Below are 14,038 nucleotides of genomic sequence, written 5' to 3'. Positions count from 1 at the left end.
AAGGAAAGCTAGGGTGAAGCGATGGTCCCGGGTTCGAACCCCGGACCAGGACGAATTTTTCTTTAACTGCGAAATCTTTCAGAAAGCCTTACAGCTTACCTTTGCAGCCATATGGTGGCGCTTGGGTGGAAGCCAATGAGTAATTACTCTCTGATTACAAATCTACTCCAACTTAGAGGGTTCCCCTAAACATTTGACCAAATATGCATTGGATGCTTTAGAAAATCGTAACTATGTAGTGTAGCGTCCCGTTCTTCATAACACTGCGATCAAGAAACTGCTATGGGCGCCTAAACAAAAATAGTTTTTTTTTTGTCCGGCAACTCTTATCCAGTGTATGTTTTGTCAACTCTAATAATTTGCTCACCAAACGAGATTTGGTCAAAACTTGAACATTGCCACTTGTACCGAGCACTTTCACGTAAATTATTTCCCAGGGGTCACGATATCATATTTTTTGTGTGCTTGCAGTGAATACATAAAGCTGTAATTAGGGCCCATCAAGGGCCCGGCATTTGTGGCAGGCAGGATTGGTTGTTATCTGTGAGAATGTGCAGAGCCGGGCGCGACAATCTAGGAGAGGGTACGCATCCAACTATTTTATGTCATTTTACCATCAGTGTCAAATAAAACGCGAACGAGCCAGCTGAAACGCCAAAATCAACAAACATACTTGCGCCGTGAGACGAAATATAGGTGTGCCTATTTGCATTACTTGAAATGGTATTTGTGCCTTCAATGCGAAAATAGACCGGTCTAGTACGCTGGTTCTCTAATGTACTAATATGCTCCAGCTTTACAGGTGCCGTTTGAAATGTCTTGTTCGCATTTCATTTCGCAATAAGAGTACATGGTGCTGCAATGTCACCGTCAGAAGCCGAAGCTTGCACCTCTGCACTGCTAGTTTCCACTTTGCTCAAATAATTCCGATATTATCTTAAGTTAAAATAAATGTTCCTAAGCTTGGGCGGTTACTTATACAACGAAACCAGGATTTTTTTATTCTTCTACGGCTTCTGGAATGCAGTGCATCGTGACGCTACTATTAAATATAAATTAATACTTACTTGGCGCCTTGTTGTCTGCAAACTCATCTGTAGAAGCAGTTGCCCCCATTAAACATTTGCATGTAGCGGATCAAAAGAACTAACACAACCTACAAAACGGCTACCAAAGGCCCCTGGCGCAAAGAAAGACGAAGTAATTTCTTACACATGGTCAGGCTGGGCAAGGAGGTTGCTTCTTGGACACTGGCGTTCCTCTTGTGGAATTTGATCCTGGCTCGTTCGGGAGCCTCGAACAGATGGTTGCTGGTGTCTAAACTGCATTGCAAGGATTGCGTATTTCTGTTTTCGAGCCAAGAGCTGGAACTTCACTGCAGTGCTGCTAAGAAAGCGATAACCCTGTCCAATAAGTTTTGTTTTGGTATGTCCAATATTATCGCGTGTGGTGTCTGGAAAGCCGTGGTAGTAATTGTTCCACGATTTCCGACTCAATTTTATCGTATGTTACTGCTCACGTGTTCTTGTGTTTCGTTGCCGCGAAAATGTGACGAAAGTGCGCAAGAAACAAACTTAGATGTCTCGCAGCAGAAAGGTTTGAAATGTGCAGTACGTTACGAATGCAAGGCATCCTTTGTACCTGAAATCTCATCGTCGGATAAAAAAAAACTTTATAAAGATCTCGCGTTTTACGGTAAAGAAACTGTTGAATCCTGTCTGTATAACCAATGCGATCTCTATATTCGGTTTGTAAAAAGCGGTACACAAGCTGTTAGGACCAATCAGACCTGCAAAAAAGAGTGTATCTTGGAGCACACCTGTTTAAAGAATCAAAAATACTTGCCTTCTAAAATAGGAGTTGCAATTGAAAATAAGCCAATAAATAAATCAACCAACTTTCCTTGATTGTGTCTGAACAGTTACTTCAGTAGCTATTGTGCAAAAGACCCAGTAATATTAATGCCGCTTCGCTGCATGTCATGTTAATGACGCCGCTGTATAATCGTATTCTAAAAAAATAGACGGTGCCGACTGTAAGCGAAGCGTTGATTCGTGCATTTACTTATCGGCTACCAAGTAATGTTTAGAATACAATTAAGAAGCCCGATCTAATATGACCACTTTATTGGCAAGAAACCATGCGTAACGGTCACATTTAGAAAAAAAAATGTTCTACCTACTCAAAAGGCTACTAAGCGGCTTGTAACGTGTGCTGGCATAGATAGTGTTGGAAACGCTGATTCAGTTATTCACGGCGGCTTCTCGTTGCTCTCGCGTTCATTAAACGCTGAACCTGTGAGCGCATCATCTATGTCTACCATAAGCGGTTGAGCGACGCAGACTGGAAGTTAACTGCAAAACCCCTTGGTGAAAAAAAAACGATTGAAGCGCACACTTCAACTCCGCCCTAAGGGTATGATGCAATAGCGTAATGGGTTAATTCAATTCCCACAAGTGCAGAATGTAATTCTCTACGTAACATTGAGACAACCCTGGGAGACCTCTTACGCCTCCTGGCATAGTGGTGCAGCGAGTATGTGTGTGGCCACTGCCCTGCGATGGCAGGTGCTATCAGCGGTGGGCCTTGTGCAGCCTAGGTGACTCTTACTGAGCGACGAATAATTAATTTAACTGTCACTTGCCACGGTGGGTAGCTTGCTATCTGGTGAGCAGTTTGTTCCCGCAACGTCACGTGACCTTAAAGGGCCACCTGCTTCCTAGGTTTCTCTTTGGGCAACACGTACCAGAGTCATGATCGTGATTTTTCGCTCACAACGCCGACGACGCCGACGACGCCTACTCCGACAACGCAGACACCGTATTTTGTCTGTAACGGTGTCTTTAACGCCAGAGCAGTATAATAATTCCACCACTTTCGTACTACCACTGTCCAAGCGTACTAGGTCGTCGTGCACGACTGAATAAAAATCGGTTGTTAGCGCATGCTCCGCATACCTACGCAACAATTTCAAGTCATTAGGACCTATGTTCACATCCAATAACACTTTATTTTAAATCCTGATGTCTCCTCTTGGACACAGTGTACGCTGCTTTGAGATCTTAAGCCTCCTTGAGCGTGGAAAATGGATAGAGCCCAGAAAGTGCTGTACTAGTAGTATTCTTATCGTTCAAAGTTTGTTTGAAAGCGTAGGACACTCGGAATAAACATGAAGCTAGGCACTGTGGCTAAGGAGCATATTGGATGCTGGCGTACACCAGAAAATTTGACTGATCTATTTCGTTGTTCAGTATGAGTCAAACCGCTTTGCGTCTCACCATAAAGAGCTGACTGATGGTTGCTAAACGTTCAACATTTTATGCTTGTTTATGACAAAGAGCGAAGTTCTTAGTAGTATCTTAGTTCCAGAGGAATTTACTTGTAGAGTTTGTAAAAATTTGAAAGACAACCAACGTGTTAGAGGGATCGGTGCACTTGCACATGATTTATGCATTTCCGTTTATGGTAATTATATTGTTCGCGGCCCTACAATGCAATAAAAGGTAATTTCAGGCGTATATTATTGTAAACACCGTAGTATCTGAGCTCAGTACACAATTTAACACAGCTGTGTGTCGCCAGTTCGCCATTCACGCTAATCGGAACCATCCGTTTGCACGCGTTTATCCAACGTCCAGGCAGATATTTCGTTCAGCCGACCTTACTTAACTGGCAGATGCAGTTACGCAACACCCAAGAGATGACGCTCTGCATTTGCCTTATAGTGTATTCAGGAGCAAAACTAATAACATTTCTTCGAGAAGCAAAGCTCCTGAAGGAATATTCGGCTGGCATGCGTTATGAAGCAACCAAGCGGCCTCTTTCAGATGAGGCACATCTTGGCGATGAAAAAAAAAAAGTTTGATGACCCAAGGTCACCAGTGCCGATACGAGCGATGCTTCTGGCGTTGGCATAAGGAGGCCGTGTCCTTTGATGCAATCTTCGCGCGAAGCAAAAACGCACATGTTTAGGTTTAGCAATTTTCTTTTGCCGCCTCGTGCGGTTAAGAACGCAATGCGGTACTTCTTACATTGGACGTGGCTGCTTTTCCTGCCCTAACATTTTCAATGTTGTTAATCCGGGACCCGCAACGTACGCTCGCGAAAATAGATACCATGTACGTTACTAAAAACTCTATACGTGCAAAAGAGTAATTTGTGGAGCTATTATTGTATATTGAGCTCACAAAGGCACAGCGCATTTGAGACAGGACGAAGGGAGTTATATGAACAGCGCTTAGTAAAAAAGAGCAGCTTAATTGCTTAAACACAATTAATAGGTGAAAACGAGCATAACCAACACATTGCACTGCATAAAAGCCGTCAATAGTTTATGGTGTGCTGCGTGTTTTTGTTCTTTTTTCAGCCTTTTGATGACTCACCCTGACTAGATTGTCAATAAGCGGTGTCTGTCTGCTCCCTTCAGCCTGTCTAAGCTCGAATGTGCCTTTTCCTACTAAACCTCATCAAGTTCATTAAGTACTCAACCTCATCAACTGTCGTCACGTTTTCAAGGATCTTCCCACTTCAACGTCAATATTTGTGTGACCTACACTATTATTTCAGCATGAACAGTAACGTCTTTGCCACTGCAGGTATTAAGACCGTTGGAGTCGATATACCAATAGGCACACTGCGGACGGTCAAATTAATGACTAGAACTCGTCACGGATGTAACGTATGAACTGTATGTCTCAGGGCGAGCTAATTGTTGCCCTATTATTCCACGCAGACATGGATTAGATTGGGCAGAAAAAAATGAAGAAAAATAAAGTGCCTGGCCCGCACAGGCAGAAGGTACAACGGAGACAAGACGAGTACCATATATTCGTTATCGTCACTCCATTTTGTACTGAGCTAGAACACAAGAAATTTCTGTGATTAACATGGCAGCCGCGGAAAGTACTTTGCGCATTTATTGCTAAAAAGAAGGTAGGGCCCACAAGAGGGACGAGAACGGCCTTGTAAGATCGCCTCATCTAACATTGAAATGCCGACAACACACGCTTATGAATTTGTCCAAATGGAGCCAGTGCTCTAGGCAAGCTCTATGACACACAGGGATTATTTTCCCCCACCACGCTAATCATTGTGGCACGCGAGAAGCAAGTAGCTCAGGAAAAGTGCATCGCTCATGGAGGAGCATGCATCGAGTTCAAGGGCGCATTACACACCTTATCCTAAGTGGTGTGTGTAATAATCAATATGTGCTCGGCGACCGCAAGGCTGCTGAAGACCCTATGATGGCAGGCGCTTTTATATTGGGACATAGGTGCAAACAACTTACCTTCAGGGTTTCTAAGGGCAGGCGGTGAAAGCAGAGGACGCGTCCAGCTCTGGTAGGTCCCGCACGACAAGCCTTTGGAGCGTCAGGCGGAGAGGAGAGGGCTGCTGAGAAAGCAAAAAAACAAGCGACGTGTGTTTTGTGCCGTTCGAAGCGAGAACAAGCTCCGGGCTGCTAGGGAACGTTAATTGTAATGGCGCGCGCAACTGCCGGAACCCTCGATACCCGCCCTCTTCTTTCTCCGGTGCAGTTCAGCACGCACAACGAAGAAGAGAGATAAAAAACTATAATTCACCGAGAAATCACTTCTATGACTTTTCTGGCCTTGTTTATTGAGTTTTAATGTGCTGCATCTGTGAGAAGTGTAGAGCTCAAGGGGATTGCTTTTCAGCTACGTACCGGAGGTATCCAGCACATCTGGATGTCCTGATATTGGGAGGGTTGAGAAAGCGAGTTCTGCCCGCATTAAAAGGGTTAGGGTTGCTCAGTATACAAAACCTAGGCCTCAGAAAAATCCCCTTGCACAGTTATTTTTTTAATAAAAGCTGTACATATGGCAAACGTCTGCAGGAGGTACCTGTTCGCAAGCCTTGCCTTCCAACCATCGCCACAAAATGCCTGCGCATTCCTGGCCGCTCTATAGGAACATATGCATGTATTTATTCACTTATCTAAGAGGCCTGTGAACTGTGCGATGTCAGAACCGCAGGTGGTCGAAACTTCCAGAGCCCTACATTACGACGTCCCTCATAGCCTCAGTCGCTTTGCGACGTTAAATCCCTACAAACCGTAAATTATTCATATAATCATGGTCCCATATTGCTCACAGAGGGCATTAAAATAGGGGTGTAAATTACGAAATGTGACATGTTAAACAAGGCACAATCATCAAAACGATCCTCCCGAAAGGCAAGTCGTCAAGTGAACGGTGGAACAGTTAAGAGAGAAGACCGTAAGCAGGTAAGCAGCCCGATACAGTCAACTCGCAAGCACTATACTAAACTAAAAAGAGGAGAAAAGCAGGAATACATTCTTTAAACTGAAGCCCATAGATTTCGCATCAGCAGAACTAAAAAAGTGTCGTCAGTCGCTGAGACGACAGATTATAGTAGTCTGTTCTATTGTTTTACTGTTCGTGGGAAAACGACCATTCATATACAGATGTGCAGCACTCTAATTCCCGTACTTTGAAACTTTTTTTTTCTCGCGGAGATAAGTGTAGGTGGTTTAGATAATAATCGCAATCAACTGAAACCTTTCCTCGCGCTATTTACTTCCGCAATATAAGCCTAAATACGAAAGGCTTGTTTCGCGAGGGTGCTGGAGCAATGGGAAGTGATGCTGGCCATCGGTACCATGGAAGACAAGGAGACACTTGTCAACACAGCCAAAACGTCGGTGGAAGCAACTAGAGTTTTGGGCTGAGGACCCCACCCACGATTCGATGCAGTGTACTTTTTGCAAATAAACGTTTATTCTCTCTTGAAAGAGAAAGTGCTTCCTTCAAAGCGGTAACGCTAGAGTTATACTTGTAGGAATTAGTGACAAAATGTGCTAAAGGCTTTTGACTGATGCTACGCCAGTTGTAGCGAGGGAAACCCGATGCCAATTTTTAAACGTGGTTTTTGATGCAAAGGCATACTTTGTGCGGCATACTAATACCAGTGCGAGTAGACGTCAGAAAACAGGCGACTTCTGAATAAATAAATTAAATAAATGTTAAAAGAATGGCCAGATGTTTAGGAGAACCTCCCATGGTTGAGTCTATTTGTAATAAGAGAGTAGTTACTCATTGTCATCCACCGAAGCGCAGGGTTTACACTAAACAGCTGACCAACACTGTTCCTACTTCGAGTTATTGATAAATTACCACTCGCCCTAACATACGCTCGCCGTCCCGGCTAGCTCAGTTGGTAGAGCCACTGCTCCAGTGAAGCGGTGGTCTCGGGATGGAACCACGGACCAGGAAGAATGTTTCTTTAACTATGAACTTTCTAAGAAAGCTTCTTAGCATTCCTTTCGAACCGTATGGCTGCGCTTGGGTGGATGCCAATGAGTAATTACTCCGTCATTACAAATTTTAATGGTTAACTGTTTAGTCATTACCAGTAGCGCCCGGTTGCAATTATAAATTTACATCCGGCAGTTAGCAATAGAAAAGTTATTTTGATGATTTAGAAATTGTCATTGCTTGTCAATGTGCCTCAACTAACCTTGTCCATTCGTCGCGCCATCCGACAACCGCGTGCACGAGGGGAGCGCAATGCGACGTCAACCAAATAGCAGCACTATTAGACGCACCTACCGCGGAACAATCTCTGCGCCACCCGTATGGCAGGGCTGCCTTCTCCTCGCCAGTTCACTGCTAGAGCAGAAGTTGGGGAGAAGTTATTGCAAGGAACCTGCATCACGCATTTTCGCCTTTTAATTGACGTCGTGTTATGCTTTAAAATGCACGCAGCTTTAAAATGGCAAGAAAAATTGGAAAACATTTTTCAGCCATAGCGGCTAGTGTAACCGCGTATTCGAAATTTTAAAAGCTGATATGGCTTCAAACGGTTGACTTCAAATCTCTAATTGCCAGAAAAAGCCTGCAGGTAATAGCTAAAACACAACTATTAGAATTTAGTGAAGACTTTACTAGTTTACGTCATTCCCCAATTTTTTCGATGTCCGTCAACACTGTTATTACTACTCCTCAAAAACCTTATTTTAAACATTAGTTCTGCGCTTCCCTGAAACACGTTGTATTTTAAAGCATGAAATATGTTTACCTCCTTTTCATGACAGCATAAATAAAACGACATTCAGTATCCTCGGCGAAGTGCAAACCAAGACCGCACTTTTAAGACACAATTGTGGTAAAAGCTTGATCCAAAATAAACGCCGAAATTAACGTGCCAAAAATTGCGTAGCAATTTTTTTTATTCAAATAAAGTTTCGAGGCAAGCTAAGTAAGTTTAGAGCCACTGCGCAATGCCGTGAATCGGTCAGTGGGCTGATACTTGGATCTCTTTGGATGTTTGAGAGAAAAAGGCTCTAGGTGTATGGCTAGGCATGCGTTCGGTAAATCTGTAAAACTGTCTTCGATAGTGGTGTATAAAAAATAGTGATTCTGGCAGCGTGTGGAACAGGAAGATTTTCCTGCAGGAAAGAGCTTACTTCCTAGGTTCCCCATTTCTTCCTTACATTACTTCCGTGCTTTTGTCTATGAGCACAAGCTTTGTAGGCTCTCTGTGGGCCGGTGGTACATGGTGTTCATTGTAACATTACACGCATGAATTGCTGTGGTCATTATGAGAGAGAATAAGTGATGAAAGTTGCTCTAAACACTCCTATTAGCATTTGGAGAAATTTTTATATAGCGTTATACAGCTATCAACGCTGGGACGCTGAAAGACGCTATATAAATAAACGAAATGAAGACATAAAATTCTATTGCGATGTTTGGTCACCTCCAGAGTGGATTGCCGAGGAGTCCGATGAGTTTAATTTCGTACGGAAATATAAAGAAAAGCTTGCCTGCCTTACTCCACATGGTCTTTGTTATGGGCGGCGTCCACAATGAACGAAAAACGCTTACTGCTCAATAAGGGCCTTGAGAACTTGGTATGTAGAGCCCATAGTCCAGCACCCCTGCGGAGGCTGCGGCCATGCAAGTCCCGTTCATCAAAGTTGAGCTGCGAAATGATCATTAGACAGTGCTGCCACTACTTTATTGTGGCCTTTGGTGTGTGAGCGACTGGCGTTTTCAGCATGCAGCCACACGTTAGGCGAAAAAGGTCTGCAGGATGCCTGCATCAGAAGTACCGGCAGGGTTCCAGGCTCTGGCGAGAAGTATTTTTGTCGTATGAAATTGTTTGGAAAAGCGTCCGTTTGTAAATGCCTCTTACAAACTGACCCCTCTCTGCTAAGTTTTGAGTGAGGTATGGAGAAGCATTAGTGGGCTCCTCTAAGATGTTCCACTATTGCACCGTATATGTATAAGCACTTGCGGATTTCCGTTCACCATTAGCTGCTAGGTCAGCTTGTCCGCGACGTATGACGTCGGCTACTTGGTCTCCAGTCAGGACGGTGTGTCCTGGGGTACACGCGATGGTATGGTGCTCCTCCTGCTGTTCTACTTGACTCAGTATAGTCAGAGTTCGTTTCTACAGTCTGGCCTTCATGTAATTACGGCTGGCCGTTCGGGAATCAGAAATTATTGTAAGTGATCTGTGCTGTGTGTTAGCTTAGGCGAGGACGAGAGCAAACGCTTTCCGCTCGGCTTTCACCATGAGGCAGTTCTTGAATGCGTCGTTGATTAGCTCTTTACAGGTAGCATCAACGACTGGGGCTACACTTGTTCTATCGTTGAGACACCTCGCTACATCCATGTAGGTTTAGTCTGTATCGACAACGCTGTTTTTCTTTTCATTTGGCTCCGACTGCCCTCTTTCTTGATAGAGTTTGGGATTAATATGATGAGGGGTTAGGCAGACCACCTACTTATCAAATTTTATTCAAATCCCGTCAATAAAATATAAGTGATGGCCAAATGATCACAGACGTCTGTGGTGTCTTTGGTGGTCGCGCTGTCCGAGTGCCCAATCGTGGACAGAAGAGTGCATGCTGCAGTAGTATTGAGTGTCTGGCGGTCTTTGCGAACCTTTGAATTCAATAAAAGTTTTGTAGATTCCCAGGCCCCTTGGTCTACATTTGTAGCTGTTAGGTTGTAGACCTATAGCGTTCTAGTACGCTTTGCGTAAGATAATTTCCCCTTGATTTACGTCTTTCTTGGTCAGGCCTTGATAAAGTAAGCTGTAGCTGGCTCTACTGATAACTAAGGCCCTTATTAGTTTAACCGCGTCTTCTTGATTAGATCTCCGCATGGGGTTGGCTAACCCGGAGATCATCTTGTTCAATTTTCCCACAGAGATGGGCAAACGTTTGAGGATGTGCTTTGGGGTTCTGTTTGATTACACCTACTTCTCCTGAAGCCATAGAGTTTGCACTTACGATATCGTCTTTCATTCCAGGTGATGGTCTAGCAACCGGGAGGTGCCATTTCGGGTCTTGTCGATTCTTATAACTTTATATTTTTCACAGCAGCAGTGAATGCCGCATTCTCGTTCGTATTTGGCAATAGTGTGTGCGGCTGCACGGAGCTTTTTAACCTTCTCTCGAAGACTGCCAGGCATCTGTATAAACGCCAAAAAAGCGACTCATGGGTGGGTACGAAGATAGAAAGCCTCGGATCATCTGCGTCCCTGATACCGAAAGCAAGATGGTTAGTTCGCCTTTTAGACAGGGAAACGAGACTGTGTGATATTTATTGATCTATAGATAATTTCATAATCCAGATTTGTAGTTACATTTACATAGGAATATACAATAAATTAAAAAAAGTATTGCACTTATTTTTGCTTTATAGCTTAATTTAAACCTGTGATTACTAACCCTTTATAGAATACAAGCTGTATGCTGTTTCACATGCATAAAAAAAGATACCATTTTACGCATAATGACTGTAGACATTAAATGGTATCGCTGCAAGCTGTTTGCTCCGCTGGGATTGCAGGAAAACGGTACACATTTGAACGAAAGATTCCATAGAAAGACTTGAAATTTGGTACGTATCCGTAACTAATTGTTATCGACATATGAGAAAACTTTCTTTGGAATTGAAAATTATATCAAGAAGAATCATGGAGCGCGTATCTGATGGCCAAGGCTCGAAAGTTAAATATTGTTTCAAATTTTACTTTTCCCGAGAACATCTATCGCATCCAAACTGTACACATGCTCTTGTAAAAATACGCAGAACACCGAGGAAGCCTAGTCAGGAGAAATAGGAACACGATGCTTCATTTTTGGTGCTTTTCGGCCGAATTCTGCACGAAAAATACGAAGCTGTATGTTACGCTGGTGCACTGTATTCCATTTGCCGAAGCAGGAAACAAGTGAGGCATTTTTCTGTTGCCCTACAAAGCGTTGCCCTCCTACATCCGCAAACTACTTTTCCATACACGATGTTAAATTTTACAGCCGCGAATGAAATGAGAGTTAAAATTATCCATTCGAAGAAGCCAGCTGATTTGAGGGAGTGCGAACTTGCAAGGCGAGATTCGATGATGCTAGTCGTGAGAGCAGGTTAGTAAGCCTCAACCACATTGGCTCTAAGTTTGTCTGCCGAGTACAGCAGTTCCCGCCTAGTAGAGGAATGGGCCTATTTCCAGTCGAGAATACTAGCCTCGCTCCCAACAGCCCTTAGGCCGCGTCCGCCTTTTTGGAGGGCAGAGCGCACCTTGCGGACGGATGGAACTGCGTTGATCCGTGTGAGCACTGCGTTCCTCAGTCGACGGCCGAACACTGCCCAACACTTGTGCGGCTGTAGGCGGCACTAACCGTCCCGGGCAGAAAGGTGTGAGGTTCCTTGCTTTCCTTCAGAGCGGTACTACTCGCAGCAGAGGAAAAGATGGGTCGCCGCTGTGCATCGGGTTACCGCAGATGGCTCACCATGGGAGCCATCAGTACATGACCGCTTCAGCAGCGTTCGTTTCTATACAGGTGTCTAAAAACTTCTTCATAATATTTTTCTGTTTTGTAGCACTTCTCGTATTTCCGCGCAGCCAGTTAAAATACGGTAGACTGCGTCTGTCTTCGGCTAGGCTACGACGATTTTTTGAACACAAGGCGTCACATGACGGCGCTCACACGTTGCTCTTCGCGCCGAGAAAACGGCGTTTGACGATCCACACCGATGCTGTATTAGGTTTTTTTGACATTCTTCGAGTTTTTGCTTTTCGCGTGTTCTGGACATGTCGCCTTTGCGACCAAGAATATATGCTGCTTATTTTCAGAGAAGCCAGTCTGATCGCTTTCCCACCAAGACTTACGCGTCATTATTATCAGGCATCGGCCCGCTCGTGAAGGCATCCTGTGCAGGCACCAGCGTGCCGCGGAAAGGGGAGATATTTACGTAGTCAATTCTCAGCTTTTACTCCATGCATGCCGGTGCTATGCACGGTAGCCTGTTTATTGTAGTTGAATAAATTCCCGTCATTTTTATGTTATCTTATTTGCCAGGGGCTCCTCGAAGAAACGAGCGAGCGGCGGCTATGATCGCGCACGACGCAGCAGGTAATGAGCTTTTGGTGAATATTCTTCAGAAATAGGTGAAACGTTGCGTAACATACCACATCAGAAATTACTGAAAATCACTTTCATATTAAGCCATTCTGCTACATGTCAACTAATAAAGTCTCTTAACGTTTAGAAACTAGGCACATAAGAAACTAGTCATCCATTTGTTTTGTACAAGTTAATTATCAGCACTGCTTTACAGGTTCAGATAACACACCACTTGTGAACGGCCAAGGTTCTGATCACAAGTATAGTTTTGATTTGGCACTTCCAGGTAAACATTTTGTACAAATGCCACCTTTCTGTGTTGTAATTATGAACCCTTCATACCTGAAAAGCCTAAGAAAGATTCTGTAGTTTAGTTATATCAATCACTTGTGCTGCAAAGTACCCCTATTGTTCAAACCCCACATATTTGAACTAATGTCCGCCTTTTTTGTTTTGAACATTAGTACGTGACTGTTCGTTTTGCAGCAATAGCTGATTTGCATTTTATCCTAGAGCTAAAAGATTCTCTGCGCTGGGAACTGTGCAGAAACCTTGAACGTTGCAAATGTTGGGCAACACCTGCTTCAGGAGATGCTGCTGCAGGGGCTGCAGACTCTTGTAAGACCCATTGTGATTGAAGTGGTGTCATGTGATCATCATTTTCAACACCTAACGATTCCTCTTTTTTCTTTCCAGGCACACATGCCCTGCGCTCCACTACAGAAATAGGTTAGTAGTTTTATCTTTTGTGGTGGTAAACTTTCAACTCAATACCATACCATGAAACAGCTGGACCTGGTGCAAGACTTCAACTTTTTGGTCACGAACGGCACCAACTTCACACTGGATGAGATCACAAAGCAGACAAGTTCCACCTCGTAACTATTGACCGTAAATTTGAGAATTTGACTAAAAATTATGACAAATGCCAAAATGTGGCTTTTTGGAAATTCCTTGCGTTTTTTCGGGCTCTGTGAAGCTTACTGAAATTCTGGTTGATTACTGGAAGCTATTCCTGTCACAAAGTATGAATAACCACGTTTTCATTTCATGGATCGACCTCTAGTTGAGTTCTGTTTTGCAAGACGTGGTTGTGCAGATTGTGTTGCACTGATGGAAGTATTCTGAAAAAAAGGCCGGTGCAACAGCAGCTGTTAGCGAGAAAGAGGTGGGCCAGTAATGAATTATCCGATGGTGTACTCTTTGTAGACTATGAGGAGGGCGTATGTCTTTAGCAAGAGACAGCTAATATCTGACGAGACCAAGCGTGGTGACTAATCACTCGTCTTTTAATAATGTTCTAGAGTGCAGTAGCCGCAAAAATTATATACCATGAAACAATAAAACTCCTCTAAATAATATAGACGATAATAGCACTCATTTTTATGAGTGCACAGGAAACTCGCGTTTATGAACATTACAAACTCGTGCCCAATCGGAGTCATGGATTCTCTTGGGATCATGGAATAGTTCAACGTCACATCATGGACTTATTTCATTTGATAGAGCCACACTCCACCGGGTGGCACAGGACTCTGTTCACAATCTGAATGTGAGCCCGGACTAACAACTCGGATCGTGATTTGAAATGAGACGAATGAGTCGGCTTATGAGTGAGTTCGCCGACCTATGCACGTCAAT

The 14,038-nt window shown here is 43.8% G+C and overlaps 1 long non-coding RNA gene across 1 annotated transcript; it reads right to left on the bottom strand.

Annotated features, from left to right (window-relative positions):
* Window positions 1–1,066: 1,066 nt before the first annotated feature.
* Window positions 1,067–5,499, bottom strand: LOC144134877 (uncharacterized). Its single transcript, XR_013315287.1, has 3 exons — window positions 5,288–5,499; window positions 1,213–1,322; window positions 1,067–1,094 (listed from the first exon to the last, which is right to left on the bottom strand). It is a non-coding gene; the product is annotated as an uncharacterized LOC144134877 (long non-coding RNA).
* Between the last annotated feature and the right edge of the window lie 8,539 nt (window positions 5,500–14,038).

The sequence above is a fragment of the Amblyomma americanum genome, chromosome 5 (genome assembly GCF_052857255.1).
Source record: "Amblyomma americanum isolate KBUSLIRL-KWMA chromosome 5, ASM5285725v1, whole genome shotgun sequence".
Taxonomy (NCBI): domain Eukaryota; kingdom Metazoa; phylum Arthropoda; class Arachnida; order Ixodida; family Ixodidae; genus Amblyomma; species Amblyomma americanum.
The sequence above is the reverse complement of the archived record's forward strand: the minus strand, read 5'-3'. Positions and strand labels throughout refer to the sequence as shown.